Raw genomic sequence first — 20,055 nt, 5'->3', positions numbered from 1 at the left:
CAGATCGCTGAGTCTTTGGTCAAGTCAGTCCATTTCTCTAGGGCTCAGCTTCATCATCTGTGAAATGAGAGTGAACGCTAGATCAGGGGTGGCAGGCTAGGATGGTGGGCCAGACCCGGCCCTCCGCCTGTTTTTGTAAATAAAGTTTTATTGGAACACAGCTATGCCCTTTGCTTCTGTGTCATCATGGCTGCTTTCACACTACAAGGGCAGAGTTAAGCAGTCGTAACAGAGACTGTGTGGCCAGCAAAGCCTAACATATGTACTGTCTGGCCCATTACAGTAAGAGTTTGCTGGCCCCTGGGCCAGGTGATTCCCACAGAGGTTCCTTCCAGCCCTGAAATCTGTGATTCTGAGAAGAAGGAAAGAATAGGAAGCCTTTGGGTACCTGAGTGGAAGGGACAGCACTGAGGAGAGGAAAGGTCAGAAGGGGAGGCCGCATGGGCCAAAATAAACATTTCTTTTCCCTCGTGATGTTGCTTCCCTCTGGCCCACAGGCCATGCTCTGGGGGCCCACAGTGGAAGTGGGGCGGGGCACAGAGAGCGGCCCCGGCTCACGTTTTCAAGACGCGACAACCCCTTTAGCAGCAGACAATTCCCAATAAGGAAACTGATGATGCCAGGGGCTCCCCACACCTTCCAAGGGCCTGACCCTCCACGTGCAGGGCAGTGTGCAGCTGGGGGTCATACTGGGGATCTTGTGGGTCAGCAGGGCCTGATTCCACCCCGAGGGCACCTGCTCTTGTCTGCTTTGCTCTCGGCACCCCACGTGTGGCTGCCAGACCTGACCCGACCCTTCCCAGCCTGTCACTTGTCTGCTCAGGAAGTCTCCGCTCAAAGCTTCTGCCAAGTTTCCCCCTCAGTCTGGCCTCATGCAGTCTCTCTGTGGTTCCCTGCCTTCCCTGCCTCGGCCTGAGGGCTCCTCGCCATCCTCTGACCACCTCCAGCGACCCCCTGACCACTGTGCTGCTCCTCTAGCCCCAGATCCTCCTCTTTCTCCCCACCCTTAGTTTCAATGTCTTCGTCCCTCAAGGCTCAGCTCAGCGTTCACCTCCTCCATGAAGCCCCCCAGTCTCTCCTGTCCCCCCAACTCCCCTAGCGTATTTCAGCAGACCAGCAGCTACTCATTCTGTGCGCTTCAGTTCCGTCTCTATGCACAACCACATGCCCTTGACATCAGGGTCTCCGTCTCATATTTCTCTTGAGGTCACAGGATCGGGCCTCGACTAGGAGTCAGTGCTTAATTGATTCTCGAGTGGTCTGGGCAGCCCTGCCAAGGAGGGCCTGGCGTTGACTCTCCGCGGGAGGGAGGTAACTGACCGGCATATTTCACAGAGCTCCTGCGTGTAGGTGGAGGGTTCTGCTCAGCTGTGTAAGGTCCACAGAGCAGCTTCCGAGGGCAGCAGGAGATGAAGAAGGCTCTCAAAGGGCCCAGAACTCCAAGGGCGTGAGTCAAGGTGGCCCAGCAGCCCAGGGAGGGCCAAAGCAGAGGGCACCTTGCATCTGTGCCTTGTGTCCCCAGCGCGCAGCAGAATGACCTGAGAAAAGATGGGCGTCCTGGACCCTCACTCACCCCGGGTCCCAGTTCCAGTTCCGCTGTGTGTCACAGCCTGGTGCAGACGACGTGGGACAGGACGTCTCCACACGGGTCCTGTTTCCCGTCCTACCAAGTGCCTCCTGGTCCTGCCAGAAAGTGGCCAGTGGCTGCATCTGAATGTGACATTTGAACGCCAAGTGGCTGCATTCGCCCTAGTGGGCCCAGGTCCAGCAGGTTCTGGATATACGATCCCGGCTATTGCATGGCACCAGGCAGACCATTCCCCTGGCTGCTGGGCCTCCCCCACGGTCATGTGAAGCCTCACCTGAGGGGAGGGGAGTCTAGCTTTCACTGTAACTGGCTCTCCTATTTCCCTCGTGCAGGGTAAAATGCAAGGCAGATGAATGTTGCCAGCAGCTTGCACTGCTGAGGAAGGGGGAGGTGGGGGATGGAGCTACAGGGGGATTTCTTGTGCTCGTGGAGGGCAGTCAGGCCCCGGTGTTGAGGTCACGTGCCTCCCCATTCTGTCATGTTACCGCTCTACCGTCCTGGACGTAATGCTCCAGGGGCAGCAGGATTGGAGCATCTCAGAGCAGGCAGTCGAGTGATGGGGACCTCCCTTCCCGTGTGTCATTTGGGAGGGTGCCTAATCCACTTTCCGCCTAAACTGGGAAACTTCCTAGAGTATTCTCTAAATCATTAAAGTTTAAGTCCTGAGTTCAGTCCGTCGTTTGCAAAAGTTTGGGTGAACACAGATATCTAAACAATTTAGCTTAAGAATGTTCCTTCGGGCACACACACACACACAAACGCACACACACAAATGCACACACACACACACCATTTATCTGTGTCCAGATGAAGTTTCAAGAGATGGATCTGTGCTTTCCAAAACCTGATTTCCTGCAAGATGTGCAGGAAACCAACCTATTATTTGAAGCCGTGTGTTTGCTCTGTACAAAGGCAATGAAAAGAAATACACACAGAGGGTGTTAGAGACTGTAGCCCTCACGTGTGGGGGATACTGGGTGTGCTCAGGCTCGTGCCTTGCTCCCTGGAGCTGGGAGGGTGGAAGCATCGAGCAGGGAGAGGGTACATTCAGGACAGTGAGTGCCACTGGACGGAACAGGGTGGGGAGTGGGACGGTCCAGGCCGAGTGCCCTGGTTGATCTCAGGCTTGGTCTCTGCAATGACATGGGCGTCTGCCCACACCATCTCATATGTGTGTACCGTCTCATCTCCCCCTTTTCCGTAGCAAACTCCTCTGCTCCCAGGAAGATCACGCACGAACACCAGGGATCTGTGGCTGGCAGTGCCGGGGCGGTAGAGGCAAGTTCCTCGCTGCTCATGACCTAGTCACCGAGATCGACGTACTCCCTGTTTGTCGGGGACCCAGCAGATGATTGAAATGAAATGGGAAAAAGTTATCTCAGGGTAAAAGCTACACTCCTCTCAAACTTCCCTTGAGTCCAGAAGTTTGCAAAAGAGAGAAATGACAATACTTCCCTTCAAATTGGAAATTGTGGTTTGTAATTTATGTGTGGAACTCCGGGGGACAGGGCATCTTCTTGCACTGTTCTCGGGTTACCTTCCCCCGCGCATCTGTATCCTGTTCTCTGGAAGGGACCATATATCACAGCGTCCCCCAGATGCCATCGCATGGAGTTGGTGAAATCCAGGGCAGCCGGAATGGTCAGGGCTGCATTTCTGTCTCCAAAGGGGCTGGGTTGGGGAGCGGGTAGTGCAGGGCCCGGCTTCTCCCGCCTTTGCCTTTGCTGGCCTTGGGGCAGGAATGTTTGCAAAGCCCTCACCCCATCCTGGGGAGCTCTCAGTGTCTCCCAGAGTTAATAAGTGAGGACAAGGAGGACGCACGTGTGCCAAGCCAGGATGCACAGTTCGGGTTTGAGTCACTCCCCTGTGGTCCTGATGCGCTTTATTTCAAGACAGGCTCAGAGCCCACCAGGGTAATTACACATGTTCTCATATAGAGTGGGGTCTGGAATTGGGAAAGAAAGGCCAGGCTGGCTGAGCGTGGGGTGTGGCTGGCTTGATTATATTGGACGTGAAAAGAAGATGAATTTTCTAATAAGTGTAGGTGCCAGTGAGCCCGCCATTATCTTAGTTTGGGACTCTAAGATAATTTATCCACAGGAGGAATGCAGAGATTTTGCTGGGAGGTGCAGGCCTTTATTTTTAAAGTTTAAGGCACGAATAAATTTCCTATAATAACTTGATAGGGATTTTTTAGCTGACATTTCACCATTGATAGAACATTCTAAAGCCTAAGAGCTTTAATAAAACACTAAATATTCTCCAACATGATTTTTTAGTTGGGAAATCACGACAATGCTGCCAGTTCCCTTGAGAAGTAAGGGATGGGGAACTGGGGTGACAGATGCATTCCTCAGTCCTTACCCTGCTTCTCCCCCATCAGCCAGCCTGGGGCCCCAGCCCAGCACTATCTCGGCATCAGGGCTGAATCGTTCTCTCCAGTCAGCATTCCAGCCCCCCACTCCCACCCCCAGCAGTGACCACCAGCTTTGGGCCTCACTGCATTGCTCCCAAGACATCTGCCCACACAGATGCACCTCTGATGTGTGGAAGATTATTTCCTTGGCCAAAAAAATTCCAACCCATTTACTGGACTCGATTTCAGGATTTTCTTGGAATGTTGTGAAAATCTGTGTCTTGGCCATGAGAACATTCAGAAGTAGAGGTTTGTGTGGCTCTGGTTACAGTACGGTATGTCTGTCCTAAATAGATACGCGGCAGGCCACCGAGCTCTCCTCGCCTGTGTATCAGTGAGCTGGGAAAGGAGGGAAACCACCTTTAGAAAAGGTTCCCACCCACCCACTACCTTTGTTCTTTTCTCCCTCTCCATCCTTCTCCAAGCGGGTACTGGAAGGGGCCATGTGATCCCCCCTGCAGCTCCCAGACCCAGCCGCCAGCCACTTCCACGGCGGAGCTCAGACGCTGCCAAGAGCCTGTTGCATGGCCTGGTGGTTTAAGAAGAAGCTGATCTTTACAAAACAGCCTCTGCTTTCAGACATTCTGTGGTCATAGCCAAGTTTTTAAATCTTTGCTACTCAGCGCCTATCCCCCCAAAAGGTGGGCTTTTCTCTTCCCTTCTGAAATGGCAGCTTTTCAAGAAAGTCTGGCCTTCCCCCGAGTCTGGCCGCTGCCATGCTGGGCCTTTTGCTCTGCGCGGCTCGAAAACTGAAGTGAGCCGCTGCTCAGACCACAGCGTCTGGCCTTCCACGATCCCGCGAGAGTCGCTCTGCAAAGCCTCATCCACGGGGAGAACGGAGAAGAGGGTAGTGTTGTAAGAGACATACCAGCTCCCTCCTGCCAAACGTCTAAGAAAAATGCACAACTTGTTTTCCATTCCGTGCCCGAGTGCCACCGGAGGCTCCTGTGATGGCACCATGTGGGCTGAACAGGCCTTGGAAAGAGATGTTTTACTCGGGGTCATCGTGGCTTCTGGTGGATTGTTAGGATGTGTGGAGTCTGCAGCTCTCGTGAGTTGACTGGTGTCTCCCCAGTCACAGCCTGCGATCGCTACCTTGTTTGGTAACAGGGTCTTTGCAGATATAATTAAGATGAAGTCATGCTGGAGTCACGTGGGTCCTAATCCATTGACTGGTGTCCTTAAAAGAAGAAGGAAATTTGGACTCACAGACACACGGAGGGAAGACGGCCTCGTGAAGACGGAAGCGGACATTGGAGTGATGTCTCTACCAGCCAAGGTGTGCCAAGGATGACAGATGACCACCAGAAGATGGAGGAGGCGAGGAAGAATCCTACCCTAGAGCCTTCAGAGGAGTGTGGCCATGCTGCCACCTTGATTGCAGACTTCCAGCCTCCAGAACTGTGAGCAAATACAGTAAGTCCCCTACATACAAACCAACCTTCAAGTTGCAAACTTTCAAAGATGCGAACACGCGTTCCATCAATGTCAGGCGTGAGTGAAATTGCAGCTTGCCCTCCGTCTCCTATTGCTGACGACCCTTCCGCCCTACCATCTCCCACCTCCTCTCCCTCCTCCAGTCAGTGACTCTTCTTGCCTGTTCACTCGATCCCAGCCCTTGTATGCCAGCTGTTGTACTGTACTACTGTACTTTTCAAGGTACTGTACTGTAAGGTTAAAAATGTTTTATTTTTTTATGTATTATTTGTGTGGAAAATATTATAAACCTATTACAGTACAGTACTACATAGCCTATTGTGTTAGTTGGGTACCTAGGTGAACTTTGTTGGACTTACGAACAAATTGGACTTACAAACGTGCTCTCGGAATGGAACTCGTTCGTATGTAGGAGATTTACTGTAAACGGTTGTTTTAAGCCCCCCAGTTTGTGGTTATTGGTGACGGCAGCCCTAGGAGACTGCAACACCATCTCTGATGTCTGTGGTTCTTAGAGCTGAATCACCTCCTCCTACGACCGTGTACCCGGTGAACTCCGGTATAAGTACTGAACCGAGTGGTTGGAAGTAAGGGAGAAGCTGCCACACCCGGGTAAAAATGGAATGTGTAACCAGTGTGGTTCGTATCTTCCTTTCCAGCAGCTGAATTGGGGAGAGATCCTCATGGTATAAAGCTGGTAGAGTTCAGAGATCAGAATTTGGACCCAGGGCTTGTCTCTTACTGGACTTGGTGGGAAACCAGAGAAGCTCATGGCTTTTCCTTATAATGACTGGGAGAGAAATAGCCCAGAAGGGAAAAGGAAAATAAAAAATAAAAATCGGTTTTGTCAGTGTCAAAGTTGCATTGGTTTGAGTTATGATCTTTTCCTATGAGAAGCACTTCCTCAAGCCCCAATTTGTACCCCTGTAAAGAGGCTTCTCGATGCTGGTCTGGTATTAACTGTGTACCTGTCAGTCTTCCCCAAATTTTGGATAAATGTGGACAGAGACTATATTTTATCTTTGCCTTACTCCCTAAATGCATCTACCAAATGTGGCACTGGTACTCAACTAAACCCTTCATTGTTGAATTAAAGTCCTCGGAGCAGGAGGATGAGAGATTTTTTTATCATTTGATAAGATGAAATTTGCAATGTCATATCATTTTTTGAAATTTTTGAAATTTTGAATTTTGAAAAAGAGGTGAAATTTGCAAAGCACAGGACTAGGTAGACTGAAAACCACTTTCAGACCAGAAATGGAAAAATTGGGGTAACTGTATTAGTCAGAAACAGAACCCACAGGATGTGTGTGTATACACACACACATGCACGCGCACACACACACACACACACACAGATATTTATTTTAAGGAACTGATTGGCTCACATGACTGCAGAGGCTTGGCAAGTCCCAAATCTACAGGATAGGCCATCAGGCTGGAGGCTCAGGGAGGAGTTGCAGTTCAAGTCCAAAGGCGGTCTGCTGGCAAAAGTCCTTCTTGCTCAGGGAGGTCAGTCTTTGTACTATTAAGGCCTTCAACTGATTGGGTGAGGCCCACCCCCACAATGCAGAGCAATCTGCTTTACTCAAAGTCCACTGATTTAAATGTTAATCTCATCCAACACACACCTGCACAGACACATCCAGAATAACATTTGACCAAATATCTGGGCTCCATGGCCCAAGCAAGTCAATACATAAAATTAATCATCACAGTAATTGTCTGGGTACTGTTTCTCAGTGGATGTGCCATTGATGTTTGAGGCAGAACAATTCTCCACTGTGCAGGGAAGTCCCATCCATCGTGGGATGTTTAACATCTTTAGTCCCTGTCCACTCAACACCCATGATGTCCCCATCATTGTAACAATAAAAGTTGTGCCCGCACGTTTCTGAACGTCCCCTCAGGGCATCTCCTGCCCAGGCCGGAGGACCACTGATTGAGATGGACTAAGTGGTAACATTGCAGAAATGTTAGCAACATCAAGATGAATGGTAGGTTTCTCAGCTCTTGATGTTCAGACTTCACATGGACACAGCCGTTGTCTAATCCAAACTTTTTCTGTGAAGGGCCAGATAGCAAATATTTTAGGCTTTGGGACCACATGGTCTTCATCAGAACTGCTCAACTCTGCACGGGTATGGCAAAACCAGCCACGGACAAAATATATAAATGAATGAATGTGGCTGTGTTCCGATAAAACTTTATTTACAGACACTGAAATTGGAATATAACTTTTCATGTGCCATGAAATATTATTCTTGACTTTTCCCCAACCATTTAAAATGTGAGAACCATTCTTAGCTTGCAGGCAATCTGAATTTAACTTTTACTTTTATCCCCCATGAACTCACTGTGTGTTCAGCTAATAATTGAATGAAGGCTTCAATAAATGTTCATTGAATTGAATGAAATGGGAATTGATCAAATACAGTGCTTTTCAAACTTTATTTTTATCAGCAGAAACTTGGAATTTGAATCTTAGAGAAACCCCAATGTTTGAAACAAATGTAGTATTTTATTAGCAAAATTTTACTTTATGAGTTCAAATGGATAACATTTGTATATTTTGATGGACACAAAAATCAAGGGGAGAACTTTCCTGGTGGCGCGGTGGTTAAGAATCCGCCTGCCAGTGCAGGGGACACGGGTTCGAACCCTGGTCCGGGAAGATCCCACATGCCGTGGAGCATCTAAGCCCGTGCACCACAACTACTGAGCCTGTACTCTAGAGTCCGCGAGCCACAACTACTGAGCCCGTGCACCACAACTACTGAAGCCCGCGTGCCTAGAGCCTGTGCTCTGCCCCAAGAGAAGGCACCACAATGAGAAGCCCGCACACCACAACGAAGAGTAGCCCCCGCTCACCATAACTAAAGAAAGCCCATGCAGCAACGAAGACCCAACACAACCAAAAATAAATAAATTTTTTAAAAAATCAAGGGGAAGCTCCAGATGGCTGTGTCAAGATGCTCTTTGATTAAACTGTCCAGATGATTGAAAAAGGAGAGAGAGGGAAGTTTCTTTTCCAAAGCAGAGCCACTGACAATATCTAATGGTGGTTTATATTCTTACTCATAAATATAGAAGTCAGACAAGAAGCATCAAAAACCTTGAATAAATGACAAATGCAATCTCTTGGTTGGGCATGTCACAAGGTGTTTTTACACAACGGGCTCCTATGGCTGTGAGAAGGTTATAGCTCTGCTCCCACAATTTTACATAACTGGATAAAGGCAAGTCTGAATTTTTAAAAGATCAACGCAGGAGATAGAAACTTCGGGCTCCTGGCACATTAGCAATAAATGCAGATCCCTCAGAGAAATGCTGGAAGAAGCTTGATTCCCAGGAGGGCACAAAGAGAAAGCAAAAGGAAGCCCAATTTAACAGACAGGTGGTCTCCCATGTCTGAACAATTCATGTGTATTTGAGTATCTGAAAGTTTATGATGTTTTTATTACAGTTTTTTAGTAATTAGAGTTTTGTTAATATTTTTTAAATTGTGGTAAAATATATGTAACATAAAACTTATCATTTCAGTCATTTTTAAGTGTGGAATTCAGTGACATTAAGTACGTTCATATTGTGTAACCATCACCGCTGTCCATTGTCCAGACTTTTCATCATCCCAAACAGAAACTTTGTAGCCATGAAACTAACCTATTCCTCCCTCCCCCAGCCCCTGGCAACCACTACCCTACTTTCTGTCTCTATGAATTCGACAATTCTAGCTACCTCTTACACGTGGAATCATACAGTATTTGTCATTTTGTGACTGGCTTACTTCACTTAGCATAATGTTTTCAAGGTTCATCCATGTTGTTGTATGTATCAGAGCTTTATTCCTTTTTAAGCCTGAATAATATTCCATTGTATGGATAGAACACATTTTGTTTATCCATTCATCTATCAATGGACGCTTGGGTTGTTTTCACCTTTTGGCTTTTGTGAATAATGCTGCTGTGAACATGGTTGTTTGCATCTGTTTGAGTCTTTGCTTTCAATTCTTTGCGATATATATCTAGGAGTGGGATTGCTAAATCTTATGTTTAATTTTTTTGAGGAATCTTCATACTGTTCTCCACAGAAGCTGTACCATTTTATATTCCCATCAGCAATGTCCAAGGGTTCCAATTTCTCCACATCCCTACCAACACTTGTTTCCTGTTTTTTGTTTCTGTCTTGTTTCCCATGTGAATCAGGAAAGTTTTTAAATGAGATTTGAGTTGTGTGTCTGCAGCCCCTGAAGCACTTTCATGTCACTTTAAGTTCCACAGATTAGTTCAGAACCTGGTGCTGGTTTTTTTTTTTTTTTTTTTTTTTAAACCCCCTCTCAGAGTTTGTGATTTAAGAGTAAGCCTTCCTTGACTTCACTCTAAGAAGTGACTGGGATGATTGATTTCAAGCTGGAGGTGAGACTGGGAAAGGAAACAGGTATCTCCATGCGAGGGCTGGTGTTCAGAGCCCACGTGGAGACCAGCCACCCACCTCTTTAGGATCAGGTTAAATGAGAAATCACTCACTCGGTCCTTCTCCCTCTCTCTCCCCGGGTCTCTCTCTTTGTCTCTGTCTCTGTTTCTGTCAGTCTCTGTCTCTCTTTATCTGTCTCTGTCTCTGTCTCTCTCTGTCTGTGTGTCTCTGTCTCTCGCTCTCCCCCTCGCTCCCCCAGGCAACCACAGTAAGTCAGACTTCATTTCCCTGTTCTGCCTTCACGGACTCAGCACCAGCAATGCAGTGTTTAAACTCCAGTTTAGAACATTTTACATCAATAGCAGTTTGGGGTCCGTGGAATTTAATTCAGGTAGACTCCGCTACAAACCAATCAAAACCATCACCACTTCTGGGGAAATTCGTGGTGGATGCTGGGAACACCGCAGGCGGCCGTCTCCCCGGCTTTCTTGCCTCTTCCCCACTGCAAGGTGGCGTGGGGCCACCTCCAAACTGCTGCGACTCCACTGCCGCCCGGACGGGGCTCTGCCGGTCGCGGCCCCTGCAGCCCACACTGAGCTCTGCAAGGCTGCGGCTCTGCTCTGGGCAGTGCTACCCCACCGCACGCGGGTTCTAGCCCTCAGGAGGCTGCTCCGGTGTAGAAGCTGGGCTTCCTACTCCAGGGGAAGGAAATGTTCCCTCCAAATAGCCTGAGGTTGTGATGGCTCTCTTGACCTCCCAAGTGCAGCTCCTGCCTCTGTTAGGGGCTCGTACCAAATGCCCAAGGTCCAGACTGAGGAGCCACTTGTCTGATAACCTCCTACCCCACACCTGCCGCCCAGCTCTCCCCCCGAGATGCCAGGGGAATGAGTGCCCCTGTCACAGGATGGGCTCCCTGCCTCCCCAAAGCTTCCTCTCTCCTTCCAGCCACAAGGCTCATGACCTCTTCTCCATTCTGGAGTATATTCCGGTGCCCAGGAGGCATGGTCCTAGGACCCAAAGATCCCCCTAGATGTGCCCAAGGAGCTTGAGACCTCATAATCAGACGGGGCTCCTGCTGACTGCTATGTCAGTTAGGATGCATTGGGCTGCAAGTAACAGATAATCCCACCTCAATAGAAAGAACAATGTGCCCTCTCACTGAGCAGAGGTCCCAAGGTAGGGCAGCTCTGGGGTAGGTTGATTCAGTGGCTCCATAAGGTCTTCAAAGACTCAGGTTTTTCCATCTTTCGAGCAGCATTCTCAAAGTTTGGTTTGGTCCCCAGGGTAGCTCCCCAAGGAACAGAATGGCTGCTGCACTGCTAGGCACCACATCCAGACACTGTGATATCCAGCAGAAGGGAGAAGATGTGCTTTCTCTTCTTCATTCCTCCTTTTAAGAGCAAGGAAGCGTTACCCTGCAGCCCCCTGGATATCCCCTTAAATCCCATTGGCCATAATTATATCACGTGATTAAGCTCAAGGAATCACTGCAGAGGGATGGGACCACATGATTACCTTTGGTGTAGTCACGTATCTATCAGGTACTTGCTTTGTTATATTTTTCACTCTTTCCCTTTTTTTTGTGTAAGAAATATACAGATATTTTCTTGTCCTAAATAATTTATTCAATACAGAAGTATGTTGAGTAAAAATATGAAAAGTGTCCTTTACAGCCTTCCCCAATCTCACTTTCCTCCTCAGAAGGAAACTGTCTCTATTTTGGCATGTCCTCTTCCTGTCCCCTTTATGCATTTGCATATATGTGTATGTTCATACACACATAGACACTTTGCTGTATTTTTTATATAGATGGTACTTTGTTCAGCTACCAGCCTTTTTCCACTTAGCTCTCAGTACTTACAGATTTACTTCATTCACTTCAGTGTCAGAATATTATCCCATAGGTGGATATTCCATTGCTTTGCATTTTAACTCATTATTGATCGGGGGATTTTTGCAGCAACTAATGCCTGTGGCCAGCGATTTGTTATGTAAATGAATATTGAAACATCTCTGGTCAATAACTTTCAGGTAACAAAAGACGTATTAATAGCTTTTTCAATTTTGTGTCTTATCCCCCAGCTAGATTATAAACATCCTGAGGGTGTATTTTTCTTTCTACCTCCATGCACTTAACACAATATTTTCCTACAAAGTGAAAGTCAGTTAATAGTTACTGATGGAAAGATTCTCTCTCTTGCCACGTAAGAGTTGTCTTAGCACTTCTGACTGCTCGAGGTGGAGCCCTTTTCTGAGCCAGTAGAAGGGACACACCTCCATAAGCTATCAGTTTGTCACTCTTTTGTCTATCGACAGTGACCAGTCAATCTACTGACCAGGGAGAGTTGATAATTTTCCACTTTCCTTTGGCAATGTTTTCTGGGTTCACTGCAGTCTCCCTGGCAGGTTGTCAATTCAGAGCACTTGGGCTACTTGCAAAGTTATACGCTGTTCGGCTCACATAGGAGCATCAGGGCAGAGTTATTAACAGCCTGCACTTCCTGGAGAACCGTTTCAAGGGCTACTAATGGTGTTCACAGACGGTTGAGCTGGAACAGTTATCCATATGCCTAGACACACACTCTTAATAACCTTTTCCAGGTTTCTAGAGGCAGTCACAACTACATAAAATTGGTTACAACTGAACCTATTCCAGACCCTTTGGTGGGGAGAAATTACTTCAATATGAGGCTATCACCTCAAAACAGATCAACCAAATTTAGGACTAGATGAACTTCTCCGAGCAATCACTCTCGAAGCAGATGTTGGCATGCAGACCTGCTGATAGCATCAGTGAATATCATCTTGGGCTTTGGTGGGGCTCCTTGTACTTCTGAATCTGCTGAGCTTCCTGTAGTAGCCGAAAAAATTACCATTGTGAAAGAGCAAAGAAAAGAAACACATGTCTCCCAGATGTGCTCTTGCACTGGAGAGCACTCTCAAAATTTGGACCTTAACAGGAAACCTGGAACGATGAAAGGAAATCAAGCAATAGGAATGAGACTGAAATTAGTTCATGCCCCTCAGCTGATAACACACAAGGGGAAACTTCTGGATCAATCATTTTAATTACTATTGATTATGAAAACTCTGGTCCCAACCGCTAAGAAGTCTACAATTGAATTGGGGAAAGAGGGCATCCACATATGAAAAATTGGACAATGATACAAGGCCATATGAGATCGAGATTAAATAAATGCCTATTATGGGTTTGGAGGGAGAATCCACTGAGTTAGTAAGGCTTCCAAACAGGGCTGGTTATCTGTCTTGATACACTCTGAGAGGATCATGCTTGACCATGCCTGTGCACTTATTTTTTAAACAAGCAGTTTTCTCTGGGGACACAGCCTGAATTTCTTTGCCAACTTGGATGCTTCTAGATGTGTCTTCGGCTGTTGAGGTTGAAGGGTTCCCAGCCCACCTCACTCTGTGTTCCTACCACCACCCTTTCCTTGAAATAGCCATGGCCATCGAAGACCTTGATTACCTTTCTCTCTTCACCCACACCTCCTACCTCACCCTAATTTGTTGAGAAAAATATTGCTGGCAGATAGAGAAGACAGAATCAGGAGAAAACCTAGATACCTCTTGTTAAAAGGGGTTAAGAGGGTTCATAATAGCCAGGTCAGAGCCCAACTGGAGGGATTTGGCTGAGGGTTCCCATGCAGGCTCCACCCCCATGCCTGGGCACTGGGGTCCCCAACACCCCGTGTGGGTGTTTCTGTAGACAAATATTTTTTTCAGGCCGACATTGGATTACATGACTGCAGACCTTGGGATTCAAAAGGGAAAGATGAAACCTTCACAGCAACTTGGGTTTTCTTTCAAGGGGCGTTTCCTCTACAGACGGTTTTGTTTTAACTGGTAATTAAAGGTGGGCAAAACAGTCCTGGAGAAATGGTTTTCCTCCTCTCCAAGCCTGTCTCTCCAAGAGAAACAGACACAGGCAAGGCCACAGGGCCCGCCCTCCTAACTAGAGCCAACTGCTCCTGTTAGTTTATGGTCTGGTCTGCTTCAATTTCTCATGTGTTGCCTTTCTAGGGGCTGCGAGGCCCAGCAATCTGGACACAGGCCAAGAAGTCAAGAACTGCTGAAGTCCAGGCCTCCGCTCTTGTATTGACACCAGTGACCACCCAGCCCAGCCAAATCATATGGCCCTGTTTTCCTGATGTATGAGGTGCGTAGAATGCTTTCCCCACCAAAAGAGGACTCCAAGGGATTAATTAGTTAAAACCTGTAAACATGTATCATTATAATTATTATTCCAGTTTCTAGTTAAAACCAAACTGGCCAAAAGGAAAGAAAATACCAGCACTGCCTCTGAGGGCAGCTACCTTTGCTTTTCCGGTATTTCCAGTCTGGCTGGTAGGAGAATGTCCTGGGAAGCTCAGTGCTTGCTGGGCCTGAGCCTGGAGCTGTGCTCACCACGTTTGAGGATGAGGAGGCCAAGAATCCAATTGAGCCCTGGATACAACTGGGCTGTGATTGTTCAGACCATTCCCTCTAGCAAAGGCCGGACATCTCTCGTGAGACCCAGATGCAGTATGTCTACAGTAGGGCCCTGAGTCTGTACGTTCTTTGGGGATAGACAGGTTGTGTAGGTGATCGTAAACAGATGCTTGGTTTCTAAGGTGTTAATCTAAAACCAGGGCCTCTGAGGGAGTGACTACTGCTTTCCTCAAGGGAAGACACTCTGGACCTCGGAGGCTGTTGCATGGGGAAGAGTTCTAAATGGTAGGGCAGGCCTCGCCTCCACAGCGACTCGGCCCTGACCATACTGTCTTCTTCATGGGAGACCCTCAACGGACCTCAGGCAACTCAGCACGGCTCCCTTTCTCTGGGTCTAAATAAATCCACCCCATTCCAACTCCTGCTTCCAAGTGGGAAACACCACACCCAGACATCTACCTTTCTCTGAACGTAGCAGAAAGTAGGGCCGCAGGCCTCTCTCCCCGTGGACTTCCCGTCTGAGCCAAGATGGCCGACACCGGAAGTGCCTTCAGGCACAGGGCAGGAGCTCAGGGCGTAAGGCAGGGAGCGTAGCAGCCGTGCCCGGGGCCAGCTGGAGACAGGATAACAATTTGCCACTGTTTAATTGGGTGGTTTTAAAATATTTGTTCAATATTTACTTGGAGGAAAGGCTGAGTCCTCTAAATAAAATAAGGAAGGGCCCAACAGGAGAAAAGGTCCTCAGGAGAGAGTCTCAGCCTGTCCCCCACCTCCAGGGAATTCGTTTCTGGCCCCAAATTTGCAGCCCTCCCCCTCTGCAAAACAGAAGCCCCACAGTTAAGGGTACCCACCTGTCTCAGAAGACACTGTCCCGCACAGGCCCCTCAGAACCCCTCATTCCAGGTCCTATTCAAGTATTCCTTCCCTTTCCCCCGCTATTTTCCCTCAAGGCAGATCTGGAAAAGACTGTTGTCTCTCTGTCTTGCTACTGTTTTCAGTGATGCTGTAACTTTTGGGCTGCCCTCCCCCCGCCACCCCCCCACCCCCCGCCCAGGGCTAAAAGGAAATGTGGTTTCTTTCCAAGTGCACTGGGAGGCCTGAGTGCTCTGGTGCGTCTGCAGCGGGGGCTCTGTGCCTGCCCACCCCCTGCGCACCACTCGTGGCAACCCGGGCCCCCCAGTGTATGTCGCACTGGCCATGACACAGAAGGTGCACAGAAGTGAGGAAGGATTGCTCTCGGGGTCTTTAGAAGGTTAATCCTGGCTTCTGCCTTGACAGCCCCTTCACATGCCCTTGGTCATCTCTCCCAGGCCCACAGGGAGCTCGGGGTGCTCATTACAATTGCAGAGAACTTCATCTGTCCCCAGGAGCTCCCTGACCTTCACCCTCTGCTTCCTCCGCCATTTCCATGAAGGCAACTTGAGCTGCCTGGAAACTGGCTTTCTGACATCCAGCATAATAGTCTTCCTTCGTCCTTTGAGGCAAGTCCAGAAAAATCACCCGAACACCTTTTCCTTGGAACTATGGGTCAAAACCGTTACCTGGAACATGAAATAAGTGGCAGAAAGAAAGCCCAAAGCAGAGTAAGCAGTGTGTTTTGCAGAGCACAGTCACCTCGGGGGAGCACTGAAAATACTCGTTAGCCAGGAGCGCAGGGCTGAAGGCCCCAAGGCGGGCTGGGAGCCTCCCTCCCAGCTCTCATCCTGCCAGTACAGAGTGTGGTGGTGGGGGGCTGTGGGTGTGTAGTAATCACATGTAACTTTTAAGGTAGGTATTTCTGAGACCAGTGTTATCAGGATGAATGGGCACTGTGCAAGGTAGAAATAGACAAGAAGTGTGCGTGTCCCATTTGCAAATGGTAACAGCGTTGCTGGGAGCCGAGACACGCCCTCTATTTGTGAAGCGGGCCAGGCAACCCGTTTTTTAGTCAGTTAACCAACCCCAATCCCTTTCCACTTCCACATCGTAATTAAATCCTCGAGCAGTTGTCTCTGGGTTTTGTCACCTGGTGGCGGTCCTGATGCCTGCGAGCCTTGGGTCCCCTGCCACGAGGTCCGCTGGGTTTTATGCAGCCCCTCAGGCTGATACTGCCTGTCACTAAAAATATTCAGCAGTCATGGGTGAGGACAATCGAGGAGTTGTGGTTTCGTCTTTGTCGGCGTCAGCCAATTTCTCCTGACCTTTAGGGCATGGCTGTTTTATGCAACCCCTCGTTTCAGGATATATCTTTGGCTGACTGATGTTTGTTGCCGTTTCTTGTAGCTCTTGATATTCTGCAAGAGACGCTTTGTTCCATATTAAATTAATACTTATTTTTACTTGAAAAAACAAAACCACATAAAAGAGCGTGATATTAGAAATGAAAATGCTTCTCCCTAGTCTCAACCCTTAGCTCCACTTCCCGGAGGTGACCCCTGTGGACAGATACAGCCTCGGAAGGATTCTCTACATGATCAAAGTGCATGTGCTGCTTTTTTTACGCAAATAGGGTCATACCGTACCCACTGGATTGCAACTTGCTTCCTTTACTTAAAATTGTATCTTGGAACTCTTTGCACATTAGAACCTTGAGAAGCATTTACTTTCAGTGGGGTGTCCTAGTCCAGTTTATGGGTGCTATCTGTTAGCTAGTCTCTTATCAAGGGCATTTAGCTTTTATCTAGTTGTGTTTTTTTTCTCCCACAAAGAGTCAATGAGTATTGGATATTGTATTGTGCGTCTTTGCATGCTTTAAGAGTATCACTGTAGGATGAATTTCTACAGCTGGGTTAAAGAGTAGTCACAATTTACGCCTCGATAATTATTACCAAATTGCTTTCCAAAAAAGACACCGACAGTATGATAATGCAACAGGGCAGTTTTTAGAGAAACAAAATGGCCAACTCAATTATCCATAAATGGACATGGACGGTGCATTAAGCCTCCCTTCCATCAAAGCCCACTGATTTGGGCAGGATTAAGCCAGGAAAGAATTTAACCATGGACTTCTCTCTGCGTTTCTCTTCTGAAGCTAAATATATAAGATATGGGCAATTCTGACTGGTTTTGTATTTTCTTTTCACTGCAGCCCCTGAGTTCCTCTTGTCCCAAGGTCAATTTGCTGTGTGTGTGCATTGGGCAAAGGGACCAGCTCAGGGGTGATGATGCAGGGTTTCTGAGCCTTTGTAGAGCTGGGGGGGTTCTGGGGTGAGCTGCCAACTGTGGGTTCAGAGGCTGGGGCTCCCTGAGGTGTGCTGTTTTAGGATTTCTTTTTACCTCTCTAGTCATCCTATCCTTCACAATCCAAGTGCTCCTGTTCTTCGGTCCTTTTCTGCCTGTATTGTCCACTAGAAAATTATTAAGGGGGTTGGTAGGGTCATAGTTCTGGGGTCCCCTCCTTTGGCAGCTCAGGGTGGGCTTCTGCAGTGCTTCTCAAGCTATCTGAGGTGAAGGTTTACTCTTTTTATTTTAAATTTCCAATCTGTTATGGACCGATACTTTTGCAAAATATTAGAAAAGTTGAATTACTAGAAAAATGAAATAAAAAAACAGACATACAAAACACAAGCCCAATTTCTTTTTCTTACATTTAACAGACATAACATTACTTTACTGATATTTTGCTGTAAAAGTGTTTTGAAATGTTTACCCCCAGTTTCCGTTCTCATCTCACTGGAGAGATGGGGAACAGTTTGAGTCGCACTGCTCAGAGCATATCTCCAGAAGCTTCTGCAGGCTTCCTTTCCACCCTAAGGCCTCTATCATTTTGCTGGGAGAGGGATTCTCATCCAATAAGGGAAGTTGTCCCGGTTTTCAGCCATGGAGGCCCTGGGTCAGTCCCCACGGTTAACGTTGCATTTGGGTTTAAGCTCAGGGCTCTGCCCCACTGACCCCGGTCCCCTCCCCATCCCCAGCTTTTCCTGTGTGGGAAGCAGTAACTCCTGTGTGCAGGGCCCCCTAATCTGCTGGCTACAAACCAGGAGACATCATATTCTTTCCTTCACATTTTACTTTCAATCTGATTTAAGTCAAACATCAACCTTCCCATCAGTATTACTGCCCCTTCTCTATAACCCGCTGCAGAAAAGCGAGATGTGAAATCTAAGGATACGGATAAAAGGGAAGCGATAGTTTTTTTCTATCAAGCCTTTAAAACGTCTCAATTCACTTTTTAAATAATTTTACACTTTGTGAGATACTTAGGATGGATCTTAATAGAAGGGAAATTATGAACAACAACCCCTCAAAATATGAGATTTTAAAAGTCTTTTGTCTTTAAAGGGGCAGACTGTTTCAATTTTAAATACTCAGAAAATTGGTTTTCCGATTTCCTTTTGGAACCTGAAGTAGCAGATCACAGCGGCATCTAGTGGACATTAGTGGTATAACAGATGGAGTAGCCGGCAGAAAAATTAAAAAACAATAATTTTTAAGTACTGTATTTCATTAATTATAAGACAGATTTTTTCACACTTTGAACATTTTTGAAGTTGAGTTGTGGATTTTAATATATGGCACATCACATTTTAATTAAAACTTTTTCTTTCTCAGTGATACTCTGTCTTACAATTGATAACATCTTAGTTTTGTCAAAATATGATTTTTCATATGAAACTTTGCAGGATGTTCATTCAGTCATCTTCTCAGTAATATTATTGAACATCTACTTTTATCTGTAACTTATTGACTTATTGCATGTATTATATTCACCACATATATTTTAATTGCATTACATTCAAAACTCTTACTTGTAAAGCATAATGCAGATCTTTCTCCCTTACGATACACTAATGCATTGATATTAGTCAGACCTAATGCCATGAATTTAAAAATTCATTATTGCTTAGGCCCAGTAGTTCTCAACACTGGCCACATTTAGAATTGCCTGCAGAATTTTCTAAACTATACCTAGCCAGACAGCACCTCTCAGAGATCTTGTCTAATTGGTCTAAAGGTGAGGCCGACACATTTGGAGCTTGTAAAAGCGTCCGAAGCTTTTAAATTCTAACGTGCAGCCTGAGCTGAGAACTTTTTCCTGCATTTAAGTCAGATGCTTTTGAGATTATAAGGATTTTTTAATAGTTGAGAAATATTTGGTATTTGTTTTACAGTAAACAACTCATTTCTTATAACTATCATAATTATGAACGCCAAGAAAATCTACTTTTAAAGCAATAGTGGATAACGCTACAACCATGGTATTCAAGAAAAATTCTTTCCTAAAGACATCATCATTTAGCATATCATTAAATAACGTACAACTTGCATTTGATTCTTACACACTGACTCACAAAATATTATTTGAAGTGAATACCACACGGAGATCAGGAATGCTGAATAAGTGTAAAACAGTAGCTATAAAATTTACAAGATGTCACAGTAATATATCTTTAATATACCATAAGCCTCTCAAGGAATGTCTACCAAAAGAAAAAAAAAGTCTAAGATATCATTTCCTTGGAATACTCTTTTCTTGGCTGAGAGTGAGCTCTGCTAATTCCGCGACTGACCCCGAAGCATACTACAGGGATGGCATAATTGCTGTTGACCTTCTGGCTAGTGCAGTAGTAGAATGTGATACCCCATCAGGCCACAGCAGGGATGAGAACAATATTTCATGAGAGACAGCTTAGAGAAGAAAGGACCTCGTTCATTTCTGGGCCCTACCAATTGCTAACTTTATAATCTTGTACAAATTACTGAACTCGTCAAATCTCTTATTTCTCAGTACACAGACTTAGGATAATAACACCAAGGTCAGCTACTGCAGATA

The 20,055-nt window shown here is 46.8% G+C and overlaps 1 protein-coding gene across 7 annotated transcripts in view; it reads left to right on the top strand.

Annotated features, from left to right (window-relative positions):
• CLDN14 (claudin 14) overlaps positions 1-20,055 on the top strand; it is a 103,359-nt gene that overhangs the window by 46,739 nt on the left and 36,565 nt on the right. For 3 of the 7 annotated variants that reach the window (XM_082458883.1, XM_082458880.1, XM_082458881.1), the window contains exon 2: positions 13,896-14,031. The exons of 1 other annotated variant lie outside the window; for it this stretch is intronic. The gene's annotated coding sequence lies outside the window, so the exon portion shown is untranslated. Of the gene's footprint in view, positions 1-2,352; positions 14,032-20,055 lie in introns of those variants that run through there. 3 more of the 7 variants (XM_082458882.1, XR_014262704.1, XM_082458879.1) reach the window with 3 other exon arrangements.

Source organism: Balaenoptera physalus (genome assembly GCF_965194825.1).
Source record: "Balaenoptera physalus genome assembly, chromosome: 4".
NCBI lineage: Eukaryota > Metazoa > Chordata > Mammalia > Artiodactyla > Balaenopteridae > Balaenoptera > Balaenoptera physalus.
This window is presented reverse-complemented; position numbering and strand designations above follow the sequence as displayed.